Source organism: Diospyros lotus, chromosome 13 (genome assembly GCF_014633365.1).
Source record: "Diospyros lotus cultivar Yz01 chromosome 13, ASM1463336v1, whole genome shotgun sequence".
NCBI lineage: Eukaryota > Viridiplantae > Streptophyta > Magnoliopsida > Ericales > Ebenaceae > Diospyros > Diospyros lotus.
In genome coordinates, this window is record NC_068350.1 from 27,756,212 (window position 1) to 27,769,759 (window position 13,548).

Here is a 13,548-nt window from a genome sequence, read left to right on the forward strand (position 1 = left end):
ATGCTGCTCCATGTTTGATGATGGTGGAGGGGTTGGGTTGATTACTTCTTTCCCATTTTGAAGCATGATGGCACTAACATTACCCCTTGGATTGGCAACTGGTTGTGAAGGAAGCTGCCCCGAACCTTGACTCCTTAACTCATTGATGTTTGTGGCTAGCTGGCCTATTTGGGTCTCCAAATTTTGAATTATGGTTTCTGTTTTCTGTTGGAATTGGAGTGTGTTGGCTGCTAGTTGCTTAACAAGATCATCTAAGGTAGGTTCTGACTTGGGTAATGGTGGTGCTTGTTGCATGGCTTGATTCTGCCTTGGTGGTGGAGCATGGTTGCTTGAAATTGAAGGACGGAACCTCTGCTGAAATGGTTGATTATGGTATGGCTGCTGCACATGTTGATTAGAAGGGCTACCATATCTGAGGTTTGGATGGTCTCTCCAACCTGGATTGTAGGTGGCTGAGTATGGATCATACTTGTGTTGTGGCTGCTGCTGGAAAGGTGGATTATGCTGCTGGAAAGGTCTACCAGGGAAGATGCTAGCAACAGATTCATTATTTTCTTGCAACTGTGGGCATTGATCTGTTGTATGGGATGGCAAGGAGCAAATGCCACAAAGCTGCTGCTGGGGTTACTTTCTCTCTAATGCCAACTGCCTGACCATGGAAGCCAATTCCTCAAACTTGTTTTCCATCCTTTGCTGGTCCATAGTGGCAGCCACATTGACTTCATTGATGGCTTTTGTAGGAGTGTTAATTCTGGTGCCAAACTGCTGAGCATTTTGTGCCATCTTTGATATCAGCTCTTGTGCAGCTGCTGGGGTCTTCTCTGCCAAAGCTCCTCCACTTGCAGCATCTACCAAGTACCTGTCCATGGGGATTAGACCTTCATAGAGATACTGAATTAGGAGTTGGTCACTTATCTGATGGTGAGGACAGCTGGAACACAACTTCTTGAACCTCTCCCAATACTCATGTAGAGTTTCACCACTCATCTGCCTTATACCACAAATTTCCTTCCTTATTGATGCTGTTCTGGAGGCTGGAAAGAATTTTTCCAGGAAGATCCTTTTCAATCCATCCCAACTGGTAATAGCAGCTGGTGGTAGGTAGTAGAGCCAATCTTTGGCTGATCCATCAAGTGAGAATGGGAAGGCTCTCAGCTTGATCTGCTCTTCATCTACTCCTTGTGGCCGCATGGTTGAGCAAACAACATGAAATTCTTTTAGATGCTTGTGCGGATCCTCTCCTGCAAGACCATGAAACTTGGGCAACAAGTGGATTAGTCCAGATTTTAGTTCAAAGTTAGCATCCAACTGTGGGTATTGAATACATAGGGGCTGATAATGCACATCAGGTGCAGCCAGCTCCCTAATGGTTCTACCATCCAAATGACCATGATTTGCATTATTTCCATTACCATTATTTCCATTATTTCCATTACCATTATCTGCCATATTGATGAATTCTGGAATAGGTTCGGATGAAGTGTTAGACACACTATTAGGGTCAATCCTATCCCGAGACTTAAGCTCTCTAGCTTGCCTTCTAAGAGTGTTCTCTAATTCAAGATCCAAGTCAAGTAATGTTTTCTTAGATGACCTGGTCATGCACTAGAGATCAGCACACAATATGGCCTATGCATACCAAGAACTCAAAAAGTCAAAAACACACAAACACACAAACACAAAAACACAAAAACAGGTCAAACAAGAAGCCCTTAGATGATTTTTTTATGCAATTTTTCACAAAATTTCAACACTAAAACACTGAGGGACCTAAAAACACTAAAAACCACACAAAACTAACCACTGAGAAACACAAAATGGCCCAAAAAGTGGTCTAAACGTTGGAATTTGGCCAAAAAAGGGTCTCCTCACTGCAAATCAGTGACTCTTTATCCCCACACCCCCATTTATTTGGACACCAAAAATCAGCTCAATCGGAGCAAGTGGAAAGCTGTGAACAGTAACCAGGAAACTGATTTTTTTTTCAAAACCTGCTCCTATTTTGCCTCAGAAACCATTCTATATGCAAGAAAACATCAAGGAAAGCATATGGACTTGAAAGAATATCAAGTAGGGATGAGAAAGAAAGAGGATAGCACCGGTATCTCGAGCTCAATCCTTAAATAATGCTATCTGTCATGGAGGTGGTCAAAACCGCTGCTGAATGGAAGGCTGCTGTGGGTGATCTCCTTTTGGTTGCAGCTGCTGGTGTCTTCTGCCAAACGAAAAGGGAGGTTAGTGTGGAAGGTAAAGACAACGTTGAATGGAGTGTTAAAAGAGAGAAAATAAAAGGAAAATGTGAGAAAGAAAAATGGAATATCCTCTTGGTCAGGTGATCTGCTGTCAGAGGCAGAAAAGTGGGATTCAGAGCATTCTAAAAATAGTTATGCTCCTGATCTGTTGCAGGGTTGTCTACTTGCTGTGTGAGCTTGCTTTTCAGCGCCTATCAGAGCACATGAAGACCAGAGAAGGACACAAGGTGTGCTACTGAAAATCAGAGAAGGAAAGAGAAGGACTGCAGGTGTCTTTTTGCTTTTTCAGTTGCTGCAGGGTTGCTTTTCCAGAAGATCAGGTCGTGCAGCCCTCTCCAACAGCCACTTCTTGGTTCAAAAATGATTCCAGAAACGAGAAAACATAAAAGGAAAATACACACAAACAAAAAGAAGATCGAAATGGCAAATAAGGCTTTTCTGTTGCTGCTTGCTATCAGTTTATCTCAAGAACAGAATAGCTTTTCACCAAGAACACCAAACTGATAACCTTATCAACAACTGATAACCTTTTCACCAAGAACACAAAACAGATAAAACACACAAACAAGAAAACAAAACAAACAGAAAATAGGGTCGGTCCTCTATGTTTTTAGAAGAAAAACTTGGCTCCCCGGCAACAGCGCCAAAATTCTGACCGGCGATTGTCGAACCACTCCAGAATTAGAGATCTATGTATCTCTTCTCTAGTTTGCAGCAAAGTGCACCCTAGGTCATCTCTCAAGGAGCCTCACCTTCTTCTACCAACAAAGGAGAACCAATACAAATAATAGTTTGTTTAGGGGGGGGTTTTTTTGACAGAAAACTAATTATCAAAATAGAAAGACAATGATGGATGAAAATCAATAAAAGGAATGCAACCGGCTGTGTATTTGTCCCCTATATGAAATCTTCCTCGTCCAACCTATATATCTTGGCTTGCTAGATGTTTTGATCTCCGGAAAACAAACTCAAAGCATCCCCAACAACCGTCCAAGGATTAGAATGATTGGAACAACAAAATGAATACAGAAATCTCTTGTAAACAAAATGCAACCATTCACTCTCTATTCAACCTATCCGGACCTATGCAAGAACAACCGTTCAAGCACTTAATGTTCATTTCTGAGATGTTATACCAACCGGCTATAACATTCTGTTCTCTTAAGCATTTAACAGAAAATGAAACCATGCAAATTCACACAAACCTGCCATGAACTCCATGCATTCACAAATCTGCCCAAACTAAACCAAATAGAAATGAATAAGAAACAAACAACAAACCAGATTCTTGTAGCTCATCCGGGACTCAAATTCCACATGGATTCAAGACACACAACCGGTTACAAATGCTCTAGCCTATCATTACAGCAAGGAAAACAAAATGGAACAAAAGATGTAGAAAACAGAAAAATGCTACAACAACAAAAACGGGCAGAATCCTCTCTATTTTCTCCTCCCTTTCTATCTCATGATATTCTGGAAATTAATGCTAAGAGGCCTTAAATACATGGCTAAGAAAGGAAAGGCTAGGGAGGCTAGGGTTGGGCCTAGCCCAACAGAAAACAAGTGAGCCCAAAAACAGCACAATGAGTAGCCCAAGTCTGCTCCTTGAAAGTAGGCCCAAGCTCCTTTAGTTGAGCCACTTCTCTAGTCCATCCAATATTCCCCAAAGCCTGGATCCATAGAGTAGAGGTAAGATAGAAAATAGTGTAAGGACAATTTGAAGCATAATAAAATAGAAACAATGAAATATCAGCAAAAATTACTTCAAATGGCCTAATAAGAATGAGGTGAAATGCCAAAATATGGTATAAATATGCATGCTATCAGTAACCAAGAGAGATTTTCTCACACGTAAACCCTTCTATTTGCTTATCTCTTGTTTCTAACTTCATTAATTACTCTAAAGAGAGCATTAATAAAGAAGTGATAGAGCATTTCCAACTAAATGTCTTTCAAAAGAACATTTTGATTCCTTAAAAAGAGAAATTTCAGAAGGCAGTTTGCCTATTTGAAATTTTCCTGTTGTTGGATTAAAATGGAAGAAGACTCAAAGATCATAAATCCTATCGAGGAAATAGTCAACAGTTTTCCAAGACAAGTTAGGGCGCCAACGAGTGAGTCCTATGTTCCTCTTTTGGCTCGACCTTCCTCAGGTAGACTTAGGTAAGACCTCGGTGTCCCTCTCCTACTGCTCTCACAAGGCATGCGTTGGTCACCGTTGGGGCTCCTTTGCGACTAAGTAACTAGGATGAGCGAGGACATTCTCTAGGCCTCAACACGATACTTGAGTATAAGTGACCAAGGAAGTCAAGACGTAACTTGTAACTCCTAATCGTGGTGAAGGAGGCAATACCACCCGCCAGCCGTACACTTTGGATACTTAACAAAATTCTTCATCTTGCATTCAGTAGGTACCTTTACTGAAATTGTTCTGATGGATTACATGTATGGCGGTAGGAGTAAAATTTAAAATTTTTATGTACATCAGATACACATTATGAAAGTAATACATACACACCATACATAGTTTGGATATTTAAGCAACATGTATATCTATCACATGAATACAATAAATACATATTTGAAGTCTGATGTCAAGTTGGGGTACATAAACTATTTTTTTACTAAGACCGATTCCACTTCACGTTGTGGTTGTCCTAAGCTATCCACACCTAGCGTGTTTTTTGGTACCATTCTAATCACCTCTTCTTGTGCTAGACCAAAGGCTGTCGGTATCACCGGCACCCGCTTCTCAAAATTTCTGTGTGATAATCAAGCAGATGTAATTTTAATGGAAGCAGAAGAGAGTGGAGGAAGTAGAGAATTACAGAGGAAGCTTATAGTAAAAAGCTCTATAATTTATCTTATATACGTCACGTCCAAATTGATCTGCTGAATAACCCCCCACCCCTTTTCAATTGGCTACTAAGTGGATGACACTACCGTTAGCTGAGGCAATGCGAGAGTCGACTTTCACAGCCACTAGGAGTCAACTCCCACAAGGGAAAAGTTGACTTCCTTGCCCAGCAAGTCAACATTTGACCCGCTGTATCCCGAGATGCATTGGGCACACGATGTCGATACCAAACGCAATATTATATGATATGTGACTTTTTAGGTTTATTGTTCGCTAGCAATCAGATAGCACCAAAACTCATCTTGGCACCGGTAAACACCTCGACCCATTACCATAATCTCTCCATATCCCAATGACGAACTGAGGATTCCTGAATAGCACCTAACAATAGTTCAGGACAATATAGGTGACAATGAAGTTTCACTTCAAGTGACCCTATTACAGTTGGCGATTACTATGTGCTATAATCCTTCCATCACCTAACGTCCCGACTGAACGAGAGCCATGGAGTAATAAACTCAGAAACTCAATAACTATGTGTCCAACCTCATCAATGTGACTAGATGACACATTAGCAAACACCTTCCCTGATAATCAATCTGCCCTAGCTGGGGACTGTCCCGTCACACTAACAATAGATCACATAGGACATTCACTCTATCAATGATGACAAGGGCGACATATCCTATCCCCAACACTTGTCTCCATATACCAGCAATATGGAACCACATAGATGAACCTTTCACCTTGCAATTGGATGGTTTGGCTCATTAGTAAATTTCGCACACTAATACTGTAACATCCCAGAATTTTGGAGACAAATGGCAATTATTAATTTTGGTATTTGAGGTTATTATTGGATATTTGAAAATTTTAGAGAAAATATTTATTTATGATGTTTTGAGGAAATAAAAAATTAAGGTAATTAATTATTTTATTTCAGAGTAATTATGAAAATAATAAAATAAATTAAATGAGTGGATTTATGGAAATTTGGGGCGTAAGTGAAATAGGCAAAAATTAGAGTTCGGGGTGTAAATGGAGATTCTAGAAAATTGGGGGGCTGAAGTGTAATTTTGGAAATTTGGCCTCAGGTCACCTTAAAAGTAATTGCATGCCTATATGGTTGAAGGTGAGCGTCGGTGCAGACGGACGCGCGTGAGGGTGGCCAGGCGAGGGGTGAGGGTTCAAGGTTGAGGGTCTGCAGACACGCGCGAGGATTTTAGCTGAATTTTATTCAGCCTTAGGCGCCCAAAATGATGCATTTTTTGAAGGGTTATGGGGCGCCCATGAGCGAGAGCTCGTGCATCCTTGCCGCGCGCACACCATGTGCACTTATGCGGCCGCGTGACCCTCCTGGTCGCGCCACATGGCGAGCGCTGGTGCTCCCTCTGCCACTCACCCGTTTTGCTTCCATTTTACTTTATTTCTGGTTGCTAATTTGTAGCCATGTATCAGGAGAGAAGCCAAGGCCATTATTAGCTTTGAAATTGGAGAATTAAATCGTGGTTTCAAAATGAAATCAAGGGGAAAATGAGGCTATAAATAGGAGAAGAACAGAGGTATGCTTAACAGTAATTTGGGAAGGAAAATAGAGATGCTTAGAGGGAGAAATAAGGAGTGAATGTTTGAGTGTGATATACCCGGGAGTGCGAAATGGATCTATGATCAAATGTGGACCCCAATAGGAGACAAATCAAAGTCAAGGTCCAAGGAAGACCCGCTCGGCCGGGTCGGGTGGGAGCCCACTCGGCACAACCGAGTGGCTGAGACCACTTGGTCGGTCCGAGTGGCTGAGGCCACTCGGCTAGGCCCAGTGGCTGAAGCCACTCGGCAGAACCGAGTGGCTAGGGCCACTCAGAAGAACCGAGTGGACAAGACCACTCGATTGCTGAGTGGTTTCCCCCCTACTCGGCCCAACCGAGTGGGGGTCCACTCGACATGACCGAGTGGAGAGGGTTACTCGGTCATACCGAGTGACCCCTCCCCCAAACTCGGCTTAACCGAGTTGTGGTCACCCGACGTGACCCAAATCCGCCCCCTCGCGCCAGACGATCAGCATTGCGAGATTTCCATAATGGGCCGTGAGATTTCCGCAGAGAAAACCGCGAGGCCTCTCTCTCTCCTCCACTATAAATATGAAACCCACCTTCATTCTGAGGTACGCAATTTTGAGTAATAAAACTATACTTTTCTCATTTTTCTCTCGAGATTCTGACTTAAGCATCGGAGGGTTTGCGCGGGGACCCCCACCCGCGTCCTAATGGTGTTCTCGTTTTATAGGTCACTCGGTCATCAAGGCCACTCATCGCCCTCAGGTCACTCGGTCATCAAGGCCATTCGTCGCCTCAGGTCACTCGGTCACGGCCACTCGTCACCTCAAGTCACTTGTTCATCCGAGACCACTCGTCATCCTCAAGTCACTCGTTCATCCGAGACCACTCGTCATCCTCAGGTCACTCGTTCATTCGAGACCACTCGTCATCCTCAGGTCACTCGTTCATCCAAGACCACTCGTCATCCTCAGGTCACTCGTTCATCCGAGACCACTCGTCATCCTCAGGTCACTCGTTCATCTTGGGCCATCTGATCATCAGCCCACCTGATCATCAGCCCACCAGATTTACTAGATCCATCAGACCATCAGATCTATCAGACCCTTAACTCTGTAAGATCACCAGATCTGGACCTCTACCAGATCCAGTTACTCGTCAAGATTCTCATCAGTGAAGGCACGACTCCCAAGACTCTTGTGTCTCTCCTTAATTAAAAATAGATTGTTGTATTTTGGCAACAACAATTGGCGCCATCTGTGGGAAACGCAAGACAAAAAGTTAACTTAAGAATGGCAAACACTCGGGGACACCGACGAACCCTCTCTCAAGGCGTAGAGACACGCCTACCACCACGAAACTCTCAGCAACAGGGAGTGCCTCCCACTATTCACAATTCTCAGCAACATCCTCCTCCCCCTCATAACGCTCAAACGCAAGGAGGTGATCGCTCCATTTCTCCAAACCGACAGATGGGGGATCAATCAATCCCACCTCCACTTAACATGGGCTCAAGATCACTCCCTACTGATCAAGCTGGGACCTCATGACAGCCACCACGTACGGTCCCGTGGGAAGAGTATGAAGCATTGAGACAACAACACGTTGAAGGCATGCAAGCACTACGAGACATGGCTAGTGTACTCCAAAGTATGATACCCGGAGGGACGCTTCCGGATACTCTAAAAAAGTTTATGCCACCTCTTGAACCTCAACCCGAGGCAGGAGCTGATTCCTATCAAGAGGCTACTCTCGATTCACATTCACGATCTACGCCTCCACGGGAGGGTAGACCCAGGTCTCCACCACCAAGAAGGATCCCTCATTCCGTGCCTCAAAAAAATGAAAACCCAAGAATGGAAAATAGGACCAGAAGCCCTTAAAGGCGGAGGTATCACGAAATAGTGGCCAGTACACCATCAAGACATGAAAACCAGACGACAGCTAGTATACGTGATGACATGAAAAGAGTAGTAGAAGAGGTTCTTGAGAAGAAAAAATTAATCTCGGCAACAGAAGAGCACAAGCATAGAAAATGTCCTTTTACTATAGATATATTAGAAAGACCTCTGCCTCGAAAATTCAAGATGCCTCAAATCACCCCCTATTCCGGCAAGGATGACCCATATGATCATGTTCAGAATTACGAGTCGCTGATGATATTGCACGGATGGGACGACGACGTGATGTGCCGAGCATTTTCCTTAACGTTATCAGGACATGCTCGAACATGGTTCAACAGCCTTCCAGAAGCCTCTATTTCATCATTTGGGCAGTTACCAAGGCTTTTGTGATAAATAGTCGAAGAAAGAAGGATGCCACATATTTGCTCAGCATACGACAAGGAAATAAGGAATCCTTACGTCAATTTGTGGACAGATTTCGTAATGCTACTCTTGAAGTCCCAGACTTGCCGGCTCAAGTGGCAGTATCCGCTATGCTCCAAGGGACATGTCTTGCCTCTCTTCAAGAATCACTTTCTTTAGATCCTCCAGCATCCTTGGCCGATCTATTTGTTAGAGCAAATCGATATATCCTTCACACTGAGATTATGAGGAACATGGCGGGGAAAGAGGATAAAGAAAGGAAAAGAAAAGAACGTGAAGGGGAAGAAGAGTTTATTCGACAACAGGAAAGGAATAGAAGACCGGATGTACCAAAACCTCATTTTAATCATTATACTCGGCTCTTACAACCCCGATCAACTATATTAGCTGCAGTAGAGGGAGAAGGACTTCTTAAACTACCCCACAGAGTTGACCGCCCCATGGGAAAAAATTAGGGAGAGTATTGCAGATACCATCGAATCAGAGGGCATTCCACTGACCACTGTAGGGAATTGAAGAATCAGATTGAGATGCTCATTCGTGAGGGACACTTGCAAAGATATGTGAGACACGAAGAAGAAGAAGAAGAAAACAAGGAACCCCAGCAAAGGGGAGATAGGCGTAATGGACATGAAAGGCCAAATCCGAGACAACAAGAGAGAAGAAGAGATCGTCGACAAGATACTCATGTAGACAATGAACCGACTCAGCAGGCCATTCACGTTATTTCAGGTGGGGAAACCCTAGGTGGGGACACATCAGCCTCCCGAAAAGCATACGCCCGTCAAGCCTACCAAGTTAACTCAGTAATGGAGGTAAGAGATGATGAAGAACCAATCACCTTCGCTCCAACCGATTGGGGTGATGTAATACTCCCACATGATGATCCCATGGTTATTTCAGCAGTTGTAGCCAAGCACTCCATTAGTAGAATTCTAGTAGATAGTGGCAGTTCTGTCAACCTGATCTACTGGAACTGTTTTGAACAAATGCATTTATCTCACGACTGGCTGAAGAAAGTATCCTCACCTCTATATAGCTTCACTGGAGAAGCAGTTCCAGTTGCAGGATCAATTCAGCTGCCTATCACATTAGGTGTGGACCCCCAACTCGTAACTCGACAAGCAAATTTCATAGTGGTTAAAACCTCCTCGGCAGCATATAATATGATCTTGGGACGCCCGTTACTCAATGATCTAAGGGCCGTGGTATCCTCGTGCTATTTATTGATGAAATTCCCCACACCCGCCGGAGTAGGACAAGTTCGAGGAGATCAAAAGAAAGCCCGAACTTGCTATGTGTCATCCACAAAAGGGAAAAGAGCTGAAGAAACCTTATCCATAGCCGAGAAAGCCATACATAAATCCTTGGAGGAAGGAGCCGCACGTAAACCTCAACCCATTGAGGAATTGGAAACAGTACATCTAAGTGAATCAGATTCAGAGAAAATAGCGTATGTGGGATCCCAGCTCCCGGAGCATACGAAAGAAGAAATTGCAAGATGCCTGCGAGAAAATTCAGACGTATTTGCTTGGAAACGGGAAGATATGCCAGGAATCAGTCCAGAAGTAATATGTCACCACTTGAATGTGGACCCCCAATTCAAGCCGGTCCGACAAAAGAAGTGAAACATTGCCCCTGATAGACTACATGCATTAGAAGAAGAAGTTGACAAATTGCTAAAAGCGGGCTTCATTCGAGAGGTATTATATCCAGACTGGTTGGCCAATGTTGTTATGGTCCCAAAACCTAATGGAAAATGGCGTGTCTGTGTGGATTTCACCAATCTCAATAAGGCATGCCCCAAAGGAAGGGAGTTTGAGAGAGGAAATACTACCAAAAGAAGGGAGAAAGTCGATGGAGAATAAGCATTGACAGAATTTTTAGGTTTTTCTCAAAGTTCATGCCAAGCAGTAAGAAAAACTACGAGAAAACCCATTCCGCTCGTTGTGAACTGTGCTTCCTAAGGTAACCGATCAAGGTGAGTGATTCCTGCATGTTTTTTGGCATTTTGAGCATTTGTTGTTTCACTTGTGTGTTGGCTTGCACATCATGCCTTTGTGGCTTACATGTCATATTTTCCCTTGTTTATGCATATTCCTTCTGCTTTGTCATATATCATGTTTGTATTGGTGACTGTGGCTAGTTGTTGGGACATCATGGAAGACCTCGTGCTCTAGTGATGAGCCAGGAGTGACTATGATGGCCGCGGAGGTGATTGCAACACCTTGGCATTGCTACCAAAGGGGTGGATTTCAGAATGGCATTACTACATTTGCACGCATGTACTTACCTTTTCTGAGTCACTCACTTAGATATATATCTAACTTGGGTTGATGCCCCTAGAACGTTCCACGTTCCAGGTATGTTGGAAGTGTCAAGTGCTTCAGGTACCAATTCGAGCGTAGCAAGGAGATGATGCTTGGCTAGTTTTAGGGTTTTTTTTTGAGTTATTACGTACCCATGTAATTGTACCACAATGATGTATTGTAATAGCAACTAGGGTATTCAAGGTTGTAAGAGGTGTGCGTATGTGGGTGTCCTATAATCGTACCTACAGCTTATGTGTTGAGTCATTTTTAGAGTATTGGAAGTCATGAGCATTTCTTGCACTTGTAAAGGAAATACAGTGGAAACCCCATTTATTTGGCTTGGTTAAGCTTTCAGGTTTGATCCAACTCTTCCGTTGGTAAGGGTTTCCATAACGCCCGTGGTGATGTTAGCTTATATCTTACATCGTTGTGTATTTGGAAAAGTGGGGCGTTACAACAATCATGTTATATTTATCTGTAGTTGGTAGACATGAGCATTTGCATTTGGTGTATGTTTTACTAATTGGGCGAGGCTTGGCAGGATGCTTGGCTTATAGGGGCTTCGTATCCTATCCAGTCTACTACGCCACCCCTTATCTGTTGCATCTGCACGAGTTATGGTGCCAGTGTTGAGATATAGCTGTACGGTATCGGGTTTCCCAAATCGAGTAACTTAAGGACGCCTTGGCGTGCCTAGCTTTTTATTTAAGGATGCCTCGGCGTGCCTAGTTTTTTATTTTGGTCGCTTATGCAGGCCAGAGGGTGTGGTTGCTCCCACCTAAGCGAGCTTCAGCTCGTAGTACAGGTACAATCTGCTTTCAAGGCAGTAGCAGGTTTGTGATAAGGACTTGGGTGCTAGTACATTCCTTATTTGGGACCCAAGATCCTGTATATGTGCATTGTTACTTAAGCAGTTGGTACCTGTGTCAGTTTATGAGATTACATGGCATGTTATGCACTTGAGATGCAGAGATTTACTCTTAGTACCTACTCTATCCATCTTTCCTTTATTCATGAGCTTGCTGAGTCATTTGAACTCACCTTGTTTTCTCTTCATTCCAAGTAAAGGCAAGGACCCAATTGTGGGCAGGTTTAGTAGTTCTCGACTACTTGGTTAGGTAGTGTACAGGGCCATATAGACCTAGCAGTTGTCAACCTGGGAGTTTCTTGTTGTGCATTTTGTCGCTTCTGGACTGTATTTTCTTTAGTTTATTTGGGTCTATATGGTTTATGTTTATTTTGTGACCGGTGTGCTAAAGATGTATGTTGTGCATGCTTGGGCTATGTGAGCCTAGAGATTAGTTGATGTATAGCGGTTTGAGGTTTTGATATACATGCTGGTATGGTAAGTTTCCTTTATCTGTTTTCTCTTAGTATTTATCAGTGGCATGTATGACAGGATCTTCAAGATCAGGTTGTCTCTATTTTAGTAGGGCACCCACTCTGGTTCTTTGGGGACCTGGGTGGGGGCCTTACAGGCATATAATGTAAAGTATAATGAATATATGCAATAACTTAAGACATGACGTGAGAATGAATATGGGAATCCTTGTTATGGCTAGTCGTGTGATTCTTTCGGGATATAATTTCCTATGATGCCTATTTATTTCAGATATGCTTGCTGAGCCTTGTGGCTAACTTTTTTTTTAACATCATTCCAAGTTAAGGAAGGGAAAGTTTGAGGTCAAGTTTAGTGGTATCAGATCCTTGTTGATAGCCATGTGTATGGGGCTTTCCCAACCGAAAAGATCTTGAGGGTGTGTTGGATATAGGGGTGCTGGTTTCATGTTTTAATTATGGTTATCGATATGTTTTAGTATAGTGCTACCCCGAAGTATGTATTAATGGTTAATTGCTCTTTCGTTGTTATGAAAGAAGATTGGTATCAGAATATTGTGTAGAAATAAAAGAATTTATTTGGCATGGAAATTCTCGGTCATCACAAATACATAAGACAACCGTACCAGTTCAAGTCTAAGGATTAGCAACACCATCGCAACTTGACGACATAACTATTATCCACTATGCCATGTGGTCAGCCATTGATGTCACATTCAGTACGTTGTTTTGCAACACCCACCCACGAGTTTACTAGAGACATTCCCATGTTATATGGTATGTGATACACCATCCCTTACCATTAGTAACTCATACTAATCAAGGGTAGTAAATTATGTGGTAGTCCATACTTGACTAATCAGAGTCTCCATTTAAAGAATCCAAGGACTAGGAATATGAAAGTAA

At 43.0% G+C, this 13,548-nt stretch overlaps 1 non-coding gene across 1 annotated transcript; it reads left to right on the forward strand.

Annotated features, from left to right (window-relative positions):
• The first annotated feature begins 913 nt into the window (after positions 1–913).
• Positions 914–1,018, forward strand: LOC127789405 (small nucleolar RNA R71). Its single transcript, XR_008020578.1, has one exon. It is a non-coding gene; the product is annotated as a small nucleolar RNA R71 (small nucleolar RNA).
• Positions 1,019–13,548: the final 12,530 nt, after the last annotated feature.